Genomic DNA, 15,555 nt, shown 5'->3' with positions numbered 1-15,555 from the left:
TAAATAAAAATCTTAAAAACAAACAAACAAACAAACAAACAAACAGGATTTCTGAAAGTCATGCTTGATATTGGTGATGCTGGAACTAGAATTGGAATCTCCTGGCTTAATCCAGCGGAATTCTATTCCATAAATTGCTGAGCCAGCTGTGATCAAAATATCATCTTACTACATGCCAAGGAAGGGCAGGCTCTGTGAATATCAAGGTGAACATGGTGCTGATTCCACCTTTCACAGTCTTATGGTTTATTATTTTTTTGAAGATTTTATTTATATACCTGACACAACAAGAGAGCACAAATAGGGGGAGCAGCAGAAGGGGGAGGGAGAGACAGGTTCCCTGCTGAGCAAGGAGCCTGATATGGGGCTTGATCCTGGAGCCCTGGGATCATGACCTGAGCCGAAGGCAGATGTTTAACTGACTGAGCCACCCAGGCGCCCCAGTCTTACAGTTTATTAAGAAGTATGAGGTGCAGGGGTGTCTGGGCGGTTGAGTCAGTCAAGCAGCCAACCAGCCAACTCTTGATTTCATCTCAGATCAGGATCTCAGGGTCCTGGGATCACACTCCTCCTCACTGGCCTCCACACCCACTGGGGAGTCTGCTCGAGGATTCTCTCTCTCCCACTTCCTCTGACCCTCCCATCACTCACAGTCTCTCTCACTCTCTCTAAAATAAATCTTTTTTTAAAAAAGTACAAGATGCAGAGAATACCTCACTGCTGCGTGTTCATACACTGACCCCCATCCTTTGGTCAGGGTCACCATCACACGCAGAAAACAGGTTGGTTGAGTGCTTAGTGTGTGCCAGGCACTGTGCTAAACAGTTATTTTTAAAAATTCTCATAAAAGCTCTAACGAGTGATTATCATTATCCTAATCCTATGAGGATTTCCTATGAGGAAAAAGGAGCACAGAGGTCCCGAGTCAAATAGCCAGTGCATTGCTTTTTTTATTTTCTTTTTTAAAAGCCAGTGCCTGCCTGCCTTTCTTTCTTGCTTGCTTGCTTTCTTTCTATTAGTTTCAGAGGAAAAATTCAGTGATTCATCAGTTGTATATAACACCCAGTGCTGATTATATCACATGCCTTTCTTAATGCCCATCACCAGTTACCTTTCTCCCCACAGCCCCTCCCCCAGCGACCCTCGGTTTGGTTCCTAGAGTTCAGCGTCTCTTATGGTTTGCCTCCCTCTCAATTTTCATCTTATTTTATTTTTCCTTCCCTTCCCCGATGTTCATCTGTTTTGTTTCTTAAATTCCACATATGAGTGAAATCATTTGGTACTTGTCTTTCTCTGACTGACTTCACTAAGCATAATACCTTCTAGTTCCATCCATATCATTGTAAATTTAGCCAGAGCGTTTCTTAGTGGAGCCAAGACTGGGTGTACAACTGAGGGATGTAGCTGGGGGTTTAAAGAACCCTGGAAACCCCTAACAAGGATGGTATCTGGGGCTGGAAAGAACTAAAAATGAGAAGATGGTAAGCATTGTCTTCCCATTTCCCCCCGCCCCATATCTTTTCTCTTTGTCTCTTCTTAGTAGCAGGTGTCAAAAGTTGGAGGGAGGGGTGCCTGGGTGGCTCAGTTGGTTAAGCATCTGCCTGCAGCTCAGGTGATGATCTTGGGGTCCTGGGATCAAGGTTCAAGTCAGGCTCCCTGCTCAGCCGGGAGTCCGTCAGCTTCTCCCTCCTCCTCTCCCCTCCCCCACCACTTGTATTCTCTCTCTCTCTCCTACTCTCTCTCTCTGTCTCAAATAAATAAAATCTTTTTGGAAAAAAAAGTTGTTCAAAGGAGATGAACCATTTGAGCTTTTTGGAGGGAAACTACATAATTGTTTGAAGACAGGTGGTGTGGAGCCCCTGCCCAGTGCCACACTTTTGCTTCTGACGGGGACATCTTGAGGGCTGGCACTACTATTGAGTGTATCTGGGTTCCTTGGTGGCACTTCTAAGTGGGGTGGGTGGCAAGCAAGCAGGGAACCAGAGTCCCTGTACACTTACACTCTTGCCACCGTCAAGGTAGACAGAGGTTGTTTGCTCCAGGGTTGGCTCACACATCAAGGAGCCAGGTTCTTTCCATCTCCTTGCTCTACCATCCTTGCTGGGTAGTCATTTCAGTTCCCCTCATGGTATAAAATGGTTCTCTCAGTTCCTGGAATCTTATTTGGAATGGAAAGATCTACAAGCAGGAAGGAACCTTCTCTTTTGATGTCTGACTCCTAGGAGGATGGAGATCTTTCCTAGAAACTCCCAACCTGAGATCTTGGCCACATGGACATCCTTAGGTCATCTACCATCATGGGAAGAGAACCAGCATAGTCTGATCAGAGCTTAACTGTAGTGCAGTCTTCTTTCACTAAATCACAGGGTATGGGGGGCATTTGGTGGGTTGGCAATTTGGAGTTTCTGTTGGGAGCAATGGATGTTGGAGAGGTAGCCATTAGGATGTGTTTACCAGATGGCATCTGGAAGGGGATAGAGTGTCAAGGGAGAATTTTACTATTAATACATGAAAGATTTTAATTGGTTTTTATGTTAAGAAGAACCAGAAGAAAGGGAGATATTGAAGATAAAGGAAGAAAAAAATTATATGAACCATGGTCTGAGGAGCTCAGAAGAAAATCGAATGCAGGGTATAGATTGGAATAGATACCTTTTTCCTCTTAAGCTAAAGAATATTTAATGATGCTAAATAATACAAATCTCCCACTCATATGTTGTCTAATTCGGGGGAAACATATTTTCACCTGTTTGCCCAAGTTCAACAAGTTAGCTGTCTGTCCTGTTCTTAAATTAACTACTTGCTCTCTTTCATTATTTCTAAATTTTTCTCTTTTCAAGAGGCCCATGATCATCTGTTTTTAAAATTCCCAAACTCTTTGAGAGTTGGTTAAGAACTTTTGTAGGCCAATCAATATTTGCCAAGTGTAGATATTTTTTGGTATAAACACTAAGAATGCTTAGGAGAGAAATGCTAAATGGTTTTATTTGCTTAATCTCAAAGCATTATATTTCACATAGTATTTCCATACATTTTCATTTTTAATGTGGATTTTCAACACTAGGCGTGTAATAATACTTTAAGCAAACAAGCTTATCTAGCCAATGTAGTTATATTTGAATCTCCATTTTTAAGCCCTAAAGTAACTGGAGAAAACAGTTTGATGTCAGAGCATTTACTCTGTGCAGGACCGTCCTGGGCATGTTACGTGTATTAATTCATTTGGTCCAGGCAGCACCTCAAAAAGTAGACCTATTCAATTATCCTATGGTTTCACTTATTTGTGGAGCATAACAAATAGCATGGAGGACGTGGGGAGTTAGAGAGGAGAAGGGAGTTGGGGGAAATTGGAAGGGGAGGTGAACCATGAGAGACTGTGGACTCTGAAAAACAATCTGAGGGGTTTGAAGTGGTGGGGGTGGGGGGGGTGGGAGGTCAGGGTACCAGGTGGTGGGTATTATAGAGGGCACGGATTGCATGGAGCACTGGGTGTGGTGCAAAAATAATGAATGCTGTTATGCTGAAAATAAATAAATTTAATTTTTAAAAAATGAAAAGAAAAAAAAAGTAGACCTATTATTGTCCCATTTTATAGACGTGGATACTGAGGCACAGAGAAGCTAAGTAACAGCTGTAAGGGGAGATCCAGGACTCAGGGCCAGGTGGCCTGGCCAGGAAAGAGCCAGGATTTAACCTGTTCTCTCTTTCACCCCTACATGGCCTGGGGGGCACATCAAGAATTATACAAACTCCTTCTCAAAACTTGCATTTTTCTCTCTTTGGCCTTTCTTCTTCCTCTCCCCCTCCTCTTCCTTCTCCACCTTCTTCTTCTCTAAGAAGAAGAATTTTAAAATTTTAAAATTTTAAAATTTTTTCATTTGAGAGAGAGAATATGAGCAGGGAGGAAGTTCAGAGGGAGAGGGAGAAGCAGACTCCTGCTGAGCGGGAAGCCCCATGCGGGGCTCCATCCCAGGACCCTGGGATCATGACCTGAGCTGAAGGCAGGTGCTTAACCAGCTGAGGCATCCGGGTGTCCCTCCTTTTTTCTTTTCAATCTTCCTTTGCCTCATCTTTAATATTCCTTTGCTCAGCAACCTATTCTCTTTTCCTTCTCCCTGTCTCCTTCTGTCCAGCTGTCTTATGTTAAATCTCTATTTAAAGTAAATACTACAGTCATGGAATAATTAACAACAATAATGGTTAATCTTTACTGATAGCTTAGTATGTGTCAGACACATACATATGATACATGTGTTCACAGATGATTTTCTATGAATCTGATAATCCTTGGAGTGTGCTAATTTCCCCCATTTTACAGATGCGGGAGTCGATCTTAGAGATCGACTCTAAGGTAGCTTGTTCAAGGTCATGCAGAAAGCCAGGAGCAGAGCTGGGATTTGCATTGGGCAACATGGTGCCAGATCCCATTTTTTAAAATCATTTCACAAGATTGCTTCCTGAAGAAACAGTGATTACTGTTTTTTTTTTTTTTTTTCTTTTCTCTTCCAAAATACTAGAATCTTTCCCCTAGGCTCCCCTTTCTTTGGATTGAATAAGTCTTGCTCTTAAAACCAATGGGTAAGATTTGGAAAGAGAATGTATCTCAGTTTGAGAAATCACTTTCAAAGAATAAATATCCAGAATTACCTGAACAACAACCACGAGATTACCTGAACAACAGATTACCTGAACAACAACCACGAGTTCCCTGTGAAGTAACATCTCCAAGCATAGGCTGAACAGACGTAAGGCAAATGTTCAGAGGAAGGAATTCTTTCCAGCATTTAAAGGGACACTGAATCAGATGACCTCAAAAGGATATTTCGAGTTGATGATTCTGGTGCTGTTAAGGTCTAATTTTCAAAAAAAGTTGAAAATGTGACTCTCGCATACATGCATAGAATGAAAAAAATGTTAAAGATGTCACTCAGCTTTCTAATGAGAGAACTAGAGAAGCAGTAAAACCAGTCCAGTAAGAATTACAGGTAGGAATTACCTTCACCAGGAAAGACATTCTGATACAAGTTTGCTAAGTGTAAGATAAAAATGACTAATGTCTACAGGGCAATAACATCATAACCTTTAGGATTATCCTTTTTACTAGGTGGAAGTTATTTGACTCTCTACTAGACAAGGTTTACAGGTTCACAATAAATACATAGAGATGGCGATTTATCTAATAAGAAGTTGAAAAAGCAAATAAAGCAACAATCTCCTAAGAATTTAATAATACTTGGATGAATCTGTTAAACACTGTCCCAGTGTATTAACTTCCCAGAGCTGCTGTAACAAATGAACACAAACTGGGGTGCTCAAGACACCAGAAATGTATCCTGTCACTGTTCAAGAGGACAGACATCTGAGATCAGGGTATCTCCCGTGCTCGTTCCTTCTGGTGGCTGTGAGGGAGGATCTGTCCTATTCTCTCTTCTTCTGGTTCTCTCTTCTGGTTGCTGGCAATCCTCGGGGTTCCTTAGCCTGTAGACACGACACTCCAATCTCTGCCTCTGCCATCATAGGGCATTTCTTCCCTGTGTGTCTGTTTCTCCCTTTCTTCTTTTCGAAGGACACCAGACATATGGGATTTAGGGCACACCCTACTCTAGTATGACCTCATCATAACTCATTACATCTGCACTATCCCTATTTCCAAATAAGGTCACATTCTGAGGTTCTGGGAAGGACACGAATTCGCTGTGTGTGTTGTGTATTCAACCTAATATATCTAGTAAGAGAGTAAAGGGACATGACATCTACTTTTTTTTACCTTTCCTTTATTTTTGTCCTTATTTCCAAGTTTTAAACACTTTTTCTTAACAGCAGCAGTCACTTTCCTCGTCTCTCCACTGATGTCTCATGCGTTTCAGCCAGAGACATCCTGCTGAGGCCGGCTCTATGTGTACTGATATGATACAAAGGAAAGATGCTAAGTACATGTCTAATAAAAGAGTAAGGTCTAGACCACATAGGGATGCTTGAATATAATCATACAAAAGGCTTTAATAATAATAACAGTGCAGGTCTCCGGTCACTTGGTTACCATTTGGGGAGAAGTCATTGTCACGAGATGTTTGGGTATCTAACATGCCCCTGGAATTATTATGGGTGACTCAGGAAAGTAGGTCTTGACACACATTAAGAAAAGAGGAGGAAGTTTTAAGTATATAAGCAACTTCCCTGCCCTCTTTTTTTTTGTTGTTGTTTGTTTAAATGAAAGCTTTTTAATAGGATATCTGGTTAGGAAGGATTTAGGATTTTGTAACAGAGGAGCAACCAGCACTTATCTGGATTAGCCTCTGTAACAAGTGTCTTTAGAGTAGCTTTTTGGGAGGCTGGAGAAAGGAGTTACCTCAAGGGGCCCTCAGTCATACAAATGTAATTTGAGTAGGGATCCATTCCTCTGGTCATTTACCAGGAGACTTTTTGGCTAGACCTTGTACTGGAGAACCCTGGCTGCTGGAGACAGTTACTGAATTAGCGGGTGGGTAGATTTGGGAGTAAAGGGAGTGAGGTTCATCTGCTATCCTTTCACTCCTGAGAGTCCATGTTCTTGAGGCTTTTTCTGATGAATCAAGATGGCTCTGACCCAGCTAAAGTCAGTTGATGGGAAAAAATCACCTAGGACTCAAATGGGAACTCATTTATCTATCCATTCACCTACCTACCTACCTACATACATACGTAATCTATCTATTTGGGTGGGGATGTATCTGGGTTGGTCAACTAGGCTCAACAGAAGGCTTAACTATTTGTGGTCTTTCTAAATCTGTTCTAGCAGAGTGTCATGCTGGAAAAAAAATGGCTGAGCATGTGGTTGAACTAAAGGTGATATTACCTACCTCAAGATCCAGGTGTAGAACACAACTGTGTTGGAAACTGAGAAGCCATTGGATACCAACTGGGCATCTATCAGGCATGGTGGCAGCCCCAGAGAGATGGTGCTGAGCTTGATCTGCGAAACTCAGATTTTCCTCTGCCTGGGCTTAGGGGGTGGGCAACTGAACTTTGAATTCTTGGCACTGAGATGGAAGGTATAAGAAAGCTTTCTGGAAGGTAAAAGTCAATATTTGTTTGGATTTTCCAAAACACCCAAAATCCACTTACACAGAGCTTTTATAAACAATACACATTCTCCACAGAGATTGGAGATAAGTTTATACTGAAGCAAAGCAAGTAATTTTAATGGGCACAGAAGATACTCCCATTTTTAAAAGCTCTATTAGGTGTCTATACTTCATTAAAGATGGCGGCCAGTTCTTGGTCATTCTCCCCTCTAGAAGATGGAGTTTATTTCCCGTCCCTTTGAATCTGGGCCATCCTGGTGACCACTTAACCAAAAGAATGCTGTGGAAGTTAACCAGGGTCACTTTGAGGACTGGCAGCCTCTGCTTCCTCTCTCTTCAAAAGCTTGTCCCCCACACCTGGCTGCCATGTTGTGAGAAGCTCTGTACAGCATGCTTACCCAAGCTGCCTGCTAACTGCCTGCACCCACTGCCGGCCCTGTGAGTGAGTTGTCTTGGACATTCCAGTCTAGTTGAGGCTCCAGATGTTTGCAGCTCCAGCTGCCTCAGATACTATGGAAATGGAAACTATATCCTAATGAACTCTACAGATTTGGCTTAGCAGATGTCATTCGAGCTCCCAGATGACATTCAAACCCAGCTCACATCATGTGGGGTGAAAGAAGCCTACAGGTGAGTCCAGATTTAGGATAGACTGTGTAACAGAGAGGCATCACTGAGGCAGCTGCCCATCCCTGGGCTCTATCCCTCATCTCACTCCAATACTGCCCTTTTGGGTAGGCTCCTCCCGATCGCTAGTCTTCCTGCCAGTCCCACCATCACTTCTCTTCCATTCTGCTTCTGGTCTCATTGAAATTATTTTCCCCCACCCTGGATCCTTTAAGCCTGCTGGTCCAGGAGCTTCAGTGAGCCAGAACTTACAGAGGCAGGCACTTAAATTCTTTCATGTAATGTCAGTTCTCTCCCAAAGGAGGATTGAGGGAGTGAAATTTTCTCTGCAGATGAATTAGGGATTAGTGAAACTCACTGCTTCCCACACATTCAAAGCTGAGCAACTTCTCTTCCTTCCCTTTTTCATCCCGTCCTCTTCTCTTTCCTTCTCTTCTTCTTCCTCTTGTCAAGCCCCCTCGCCCTCCTCACCCTCATTCCTCTGCACACCAAGAGGAGGTAAAACTGCATATGATGGGATGCCCAGTTGCTTTTTCAGAACAATCACTGTTCCAATTCCAAAAAACAAGAATTGCATACCCAGAGTCCATCAACAAGTGTTAGATGATGATGGAAATGAATTAGTTAATCAACATATTCATTAAGCACCTGTTCTCTGGAAAGTACTGAGCTAACCAATAAGGAAGAAATCAAAGATTAGATGACATCGGTTCACACATTCTCGTTCTGTGCATCTCATGTACATGGCAGTGACTCTCATTCTAGTCTACTAATTTAAACATGTTTATTGAGCACTCCCAATGTCTCAGGAACAATAGAGGTATGAGCTTTAAGGATGGTTCCTTTAGCTCCTTACACTGTCTCCTTGTACCAGTTTCCTAGGGCTTCTGTAAGAGAGTACCACAAACAATAGTGATGGAGACCAGAAGTCTGAAATCAGTGTGTTGGCAAGATCATTTTCCCTCTGAAGGCTCTAGGGGAGGATGCCTCCCTTCCTTGCCTCCTCCAGCCTCCGGGGGCTCCAGGTGTTCCTTGGCTTGTGGCAGCATCCATCCAGCTCCGCCTCTGTCCTCAGATGGCTGTCTTCCCCTGTGTCTGTATCCAAACGTTCCTCTTCTTATGAGGACACCAGTCATGTTGGATTCATATGGCCTCTTAACTTGAGTAATTCTTCAGAGACCTTACGTCCAAAAAAGATCATATTCACAGGTATGGGAGTATAATAACTCCGACCTATTTTCTGGCAGAGGACACAATTCAAACTCTCTTGTCCCCTTTCTCCATCTGTACCCTCCATTCTTATGCACCTCCACGCAGACCAACCTCCTCTTCATTTCCAGCTGTAAACTAAACCCTACGTCTCCCAGCGGCGATGCTCCCTCCCCTGGAGGTGGATCCTAGAGGCCCAGAGGTGAATAAAGGAGGGAATGTCTTTCGAGAGACAAAGGTCTCAGCAATTCCGTTCTCTCTCTCACTCTCTCAGTGTCCTGCCATCTTGAACAAAGCACCCACTGGTAAACACCATGGGAGGAAAGAGCTGAGAAAAAAGCAAGGTGATAAGGATGAAGAAGTTCTCCAGATAATTATAGCCAGCAATTAATCTAATTAAGCAAGTATTATTCAACCACTTTCATAATACCTGCCAGAATGGTGTCAGATTGTGATGAAGTACAGCAGTAGACTTCTAAATAATTAGGAGAGGATTACAGCTCTTAACTTCAGCAATAAAACTTTTAATAAACTCATCAACTCCCTCTCACCCATTTTCTCTTTTCTCTAGTGGGTCCTGCCTTTGCTGACAAGTGGGTTTCGCAATTGGACAGCATGTCATTGGTGCCTGAGACTTGAGTGATTTCAATCAGATCAACCAAAACACTGGTTCATGGAAATGCTGAGGAACACATCGTATCAAGCTGAGCCAGCTTCTGGTATCGAGAAGTCGGTACCTCGGGAGCCCGCTCTCTTCACTCAATCACACCAGAGTGAGGGCTTGTGGTCAGACCTTAAGGGACACAAGTGTATTACTCAATTGTTGATGAGTAATTTTCCAGTGTCTTCTTCCCACATACAGGGACATTAATGGCCTTCACTGCCCTGATTTCTGGCATCCCAGGTGGGAAAATGAAGAGAACCATATTGTGGTGACACATTTCAAACCAACTCCTACAGGCGGTGAGCCAGCTCTGAGACAGGTAAGAAGGGCTGGTTTATTAGTTTGCTCGGGCTGTCATAACAAAATACCACAGACCATGTGGCCTGGACAACAGATATGTATTTTCTCACAATTCTGGAAGCTTAAAGTCTGAGATGGATGTGTCAGTTAATTTGGTTTCTTCTGAGACCTCTCTCACTGGCTTGCAGATGGCCACCTTCTCGCTGCTTCCTCTTGCGATCTTTTCTCTGTGTGCACCCCTGGTGTCTCCTTTTGTGTCCAGATTTCTTTGTCTTATAAGGACACCAGCATGATTGGATGAAAGCCCACCCTGAGGGCTTCATTTTAGCTTTATCTCCTCTTTCAAGACCCTATTTAAAGAATGAAAGATAGTCACATTCTGAGGTACGGCGGGGGGGGGGGCAGAGCTTCAATTGATGAGTTTGGGAGAGACATAATTCAGTCCATAATAGCTGAGCTTGCCAAGACCGGTTGGTTCTGGAAGCAGTATACGATCCTTAACGTGGCTCTATTTGCTTCTTCCTGTCTTTACCCTCACCGTCCAGAGTATTGTAAATATGAACGGCTGAGGGGTGGTACCTAGGAAGACTGCCCAAGTCATTCTAAGGAACACTGAACTCTGCGGTGCCTGTGTCACTGTCAGTTGGTGATAACTGACTTTACAAAACCAACAATTGTTCGCTAATTTTTTTTTTTAATATACCGACATGCTATTTGATTAGAGGTCACAGAGAGAGAGAGAGAGAGAGAGAGCAAGCACAAGTTGATGTGGGTAAACTGTGCATAGCCCGTGCTATCGTACTGATGTTGTGACCCATATGGATGGACCATTACTGAAGCATTTAACAAAGAGCTGTGATTATAAATTATTGTAGCTAATGTGAAAGTGCCGCAAGTGTGTGTTCAGCATGAGAATTTTATGTTATCATGTGGTTCTTCATAGTAAAATCAGAGCATAATTGTTCTAGACATCCTTTCTAAAACCAGTGAGATTTTATACATTTATCTACACATACAGCATTATCAATGTATGTACCCATGTTTGAATAGGTATATCCTGGTGTGTGTATTTTTGTGCACACAAACATCTAAAAACAAAGGCACGTATGTATTTATGTGTGTGTACATACATACGTGTATGCACACTTTTCATGTATAATGGAGTATGAAGCGCGCTACCTACAGGCTTCAAGGAGAACCTTGGAGTTTCCGGTCCCGCGCTCATCCCTGGTTCCATATCCCAGTGTTAATTATCTCCATCTTGAAGTTCTTTGCCTAAACTCAGCACAGAGAATAGCTCACTTGCCAACTTTTTCATGAAGGTTGGCTTTCCTCCATGTTGCTTGGCCGACTCTCTCACTCTGTCTCTCTCCTTTAAATTACTTCCCAAGCTTCTCCTCTGTTCTAACATCCACTCCAAATTTTTTCCTCCAACTCCCCGGGCAAGACTAAAAAATTTATGTGACTGAATTACATATAGCAATCAAGCTCTCTATCCCGATCCCAGACTGGGTTCTGGGCCTTCCTTCGAATTCAGAAAAGTCATTCCACACATATTCATTGAACTCTTACCAGGGGGGCACTGTTGGAGGAGCCTGAGGGACTCCTGACGGGGTTCTGGTATGTGAGAGCATCTACCTTCAGAACGAAGAATGGGTTGAAACTTGGATTTTTTTGAGAGGTCATATTTGGATGTGGTAAAATTCTTAGAGCCCTCACCTATATTCATTGGGAGCATTTTTTAAAAGTTCCTGTTGCACTTAAAAAAAAATTATTGTGATCTTCAGAACCTTTTCATCATCCCTGTCTGAAACTCTACCCACTAAACAACAACCTGTCCTCCGCCTCAGCCCCTGGCAACTGCGATTTTACCTTCTGCTTCTACGGATTTCCTGTTCCATCTACCTCATACAAGCGGAATTGTATGTTTTCCCTTCTGTGTCTGACTTTTAGTACCTTAGCATGACATTCTGAAGTTTCATGTGGAAACATGTACTGGAATTTTGTCCTCCCCCTTTTTTAAGAAGATTTTATTTATTTATTTATTTGTCAGAAAGAGAGAGAGACAGAGAGAGAGAGAGAGAGAGAGCAGCATGCAGAGCGAGAAGCAGACTCCCTGCTGAGCAGGGAACCTGACGCAGGACTCGATCCCAGGACTTCGGGATCATGACCTGAGCCAAAAGCAGACACTTAACCAACTAAGCCACCCAGGCACCCAATTTTGTTCCTTTTTAAGGTTGAATAATATTCCACTGTATGGCTATATCACTTTTTTTTTTTTTAATTCATTCATCTGTTCATAGACGTTTAGTGTGTGTAAGTGGGAGTGTGTGTGTGAATGTGAGTGTGTGTGTTGGTTAGGGAAGATATGTTGACATTCTGGAGCTAGGCCGTGAAACTGGCCAGGCTGTGGGGAAGTGGGCATGAAAAGCTCCCTCCTGGTACAGGAGTAGGCCCCCGCAGGTGTGGAAGATGCTGTTACCACTCCATCCGAATCTGCCAGGTCCCTTTACCACCCTTCATCTTCCAACCCCACCCGCCTGGGCCCCTGGGTCAAAAAGTCTGCACCCTTGACCCTTTGAGGGCTTCCCCGGGCCACCTGGACCACTTTTGCCTCCTGGCGCAGAGATCCAGAAACATCTAGAGTTTATACCTCACCTTCCCTGCCCCGGCCCACCCAGTTCTTAGTCAAGGACTTGCTGGTGCAGGAGTAGAAAGGTCCGTAAACTTGGCTCCTGGGGCTTACTAGAAAGCTGCAGACTTCCTCTGCTCCATCAGGCTTCCGCTCCCATAGCTCCCCTCCGTGGGAAATTACGCCCCATCTTTTGGAGGGAGGCATCTTCCCCTCCTGTGCCTAGCTTCCTCCGGAAGTCAGCTGTACTCGAATCCTCGTGTCGGGGACGCTGGGGGACCCCACTGAAGAGAGTGAGAAGGTGTGCAGGGATCGGAAAGAGCTCACTTCAACTGCCGTGAGGAAAGGTAAGTCGCGGCCAAGTTGCGGAGGTTTGGGACGCCCAGCCAGCCATCCGTGCCTTATTCTGGAGGGAGTGGGCTGTCCTTAGCACTTTCTCAATATGAATTAGCCTCTTTGTGAGGGGGATTAATCAGTAAGGCAGAGTGCAGGGAATCTGGGCCCTGGAAGGCTATTTCAATAACCCAGTTACCGCGGGCTTACCATGTTTGTAGGATGTGGCTGTGGGCAGGGGAGCCTGGGACACACGCGTGAGGGGGACTCTGGGGGCTGTGTGGGCGCGGTGAGGAAGCTGACACTGAGGACGAGAAGAGAAGGTCCCAAGCTGATGCCTGGTCCTGAGGCTCCGCAGTGGGGCGAGGGGAGCACAGACACAGAAAGAAGGGAGGGTTTACAAGGCAACCATGAACTTGATCTCCGCAGAGGGCCCGCCGCCCTGCAACCACCCGTTTTAGCCCAGAATGAGTATTTCTTCTTACATGCCTCACGGTTCATCCCTCAGGAGCAGACCATCCTTGCCTACTGGTCATCTTGCATAACTTCGACGGCGGTGGCTTCATTGCTGCTGGATCCTTCTCGGCCTCAGCGTTTCCACATCCCGGCAGCGCTTACAGCGGGGAGAGGGAGGCCTCCTCGTTGCGGTGACGGGGAGTTTCTCAGAGCTCCTGTCGTCCTCCTGCACAGCTTCCTGAACGGCGTGCGTTGCATTTAGATAACACGTCACGCCGCCAAGCAGCTGGCTGGGAGAACCGGGCTGCGAAACTGTTCCATTTCACCGTCCGGCTGAGTTTACTGCGCACTTAAAAAATGAACTGGTCCTGCTTTGTGATGCCCCGACCTACTCCTTATGCTGCAGAAGCAGAGTGGGCGGACTCGCAGGCCAAACGTTCCGAACGACACAAACATAACCAGTGTATCACTGACATCATTTTTCTCGCAGACACAACACGGAGCTGTCCTGTCAATGTTATTGAAGATTGTATTTTGCATAAGAAAATGAGCCCACGGACTGAGAACTGAGGAATACGTAAAGGCGCTTCACTTTTAATTTAAACATGAGTTCAATGCACCGTCCCGGAGCAGGGATGTCGCCCTTGTTACTGCTGTATCTGGGGTTTATTGCTTTCCAAATTTACATGTCCCTCATGTTGAAGGACGGTGCCGAGCCCTCTCAGCGGCTCTCTGTGGGGGATCCGGAGGAGAAATGTTGTATTAGCAAACAAGGACCGAAACACTGAACGATGCTGCCTGAATTAATTTAATCGTTCATGAGTTGATTTAGACTCAGCAACATTTTTGAACGCCTACAGTGTGCGAGGCACACATTAACCCAACGAAACCCAACACCGACTCCTGCTGTACGAAGACTTGCAGGCTGGTCAGGAGTACTGAAATCGGGAATGGATCACTTCAGCGCAGTGTGGTGTGGTACATGGAGGTCTTAGCATGCAGCAGAGAGGAGGGGACGCTGCGGGGGGTCGCAGAAAGCCCATGCCAGGTCTCCATCCCCACCTGCATGTTTTAAATGGGTTGAAAGCTCCTCGTAGCTGGCACTTTAGAAAGCGAGAGGACTCCTCAAAAAGTTAAATATAGAATTTTGATTCAGCAGTTCCACTCCTAAGTAGACACTACAGAGACAAGAGAAATGAAAAGGTGTCTGCATAGAAACGTGTTGCCGCGTCATTCACAATAGCCACGGGGTGGGCACAACTCAGATGTCCATCACCTGATGAATGAATGGGCACAATATGTTCTATCCATGCAAGAGAATATTATACAACTGTAAAAAATAATGAATTTCCGACACACGCTACATAGATGAGTGGATGAATCTTGAAAACGTTTTGCCAAGTGAAAGAAGCCAGACATGAAGGAGCATGTATTGCATGGTTCCATTTATCAGAAATATCCAGAAGGGATAAATCCAGAGACAGGACACAGATCTGTGGTTGCCTGGGACGAGGGGGAGCAGGAAAGGGGATAGGCATGGAGTTTCCTTTCACGTAATGCAAATGTCTTGGAACTAGATAAAGGTGTTACCGCACAACATCGTGTATATCCTCATGTGACTGAATTGTACAGTTCACAGGGGTGGATTTTATGTATGTGTATTTTCTCTCAATGAGAGACAGAGAGAGAAGAGAGTCAGAGAGGAGAGACCTAGTTATTTGTGTTCAGACCAAAGCTACAGGGACAGCAATTAGGCAGTCTGAATTCTCTCACCTGGGAAAGCTATTAATAGGGGAGAAAAGGACCTCTTTAAAGTTACTTTTGGTTCAACACGTTTTACATCAAAATATACTCAGTCTTTGAAATAGAAACAAAGGGATTCTGATTCTTACTGTTCCTTTTGCAAGGAGAGAAATGTGTAACAGGCTGACCTCTTGTTCTCCATTCTTTACCCTCCCTTCAATTCGAGAAGAATCTCTGGGCCAATGGGATTTCAGACGAAGTGTTCACAGGAGAAAGTTCCTGTCTGAGTGCTCAGAGCATTGAAGGGTGAACCAGAGCCATTTAGATGAAGACTTTGGGAAGGAGAAGCGGGAAGAAGGAATCGCAGTCAGAAGAAATAGCATGAACAAAAGAGCATAGCATGAAAAACGTGGTGTATTTGGAGGAATGCAAATGGGTCATTCTCACTGTAGGGGAAGGTTAAGACAGGGACTGGAAGATGGGGCTCTCAAGGCGAAAAGGGAAGGCCTTCTGTGTGATGCTGAGTA

General features: G+C 44.5%; 1 long non-coding RNA gene across 1 annotated transcript; it reads right to left on the bottom strand.

The window, feature by feature from the left end:
• Positions 1-9,875: 9,875 nt before the first annotated feature.
• Positions 9,876-13,471, bottom strand: LOC123392407. Its single transcript, XR_006607141.1, has 3 exons — positions 13,315-13,471; positions 13,040-13,133; positions 9,876-10,214 (listed from the first exon to the last, which is right to left on the bottom strand). It is a non-coding gene; the product is annotated as an uncharacterized LOC123392407 (long non-coding RNA).
• Positions 13,472-15,555: the final 2,084 nt, after the last annotated feature.

Source organism: Mustela putorius, unplaced genomic scaffold, assembly GCF_011764305.1.
Source record: "Mustela putorius furo isolate JIRA1106 unplaced genomic scaffold, ASM1176430v1.1 tig00000551_pilon_pilon_pilon, whole genome shotgun sequence".
Taxonomy (NCBI): Eukaryota; Metazoa; Chordata; class Mammalia; order Carnivora; family Mustelidae; genus Mustela; species Mustela putorius.
Note: the sequence above shows the minus strand (reverse complement) of the source record. Positions and strands in the feature narration are given on the sequence as shown.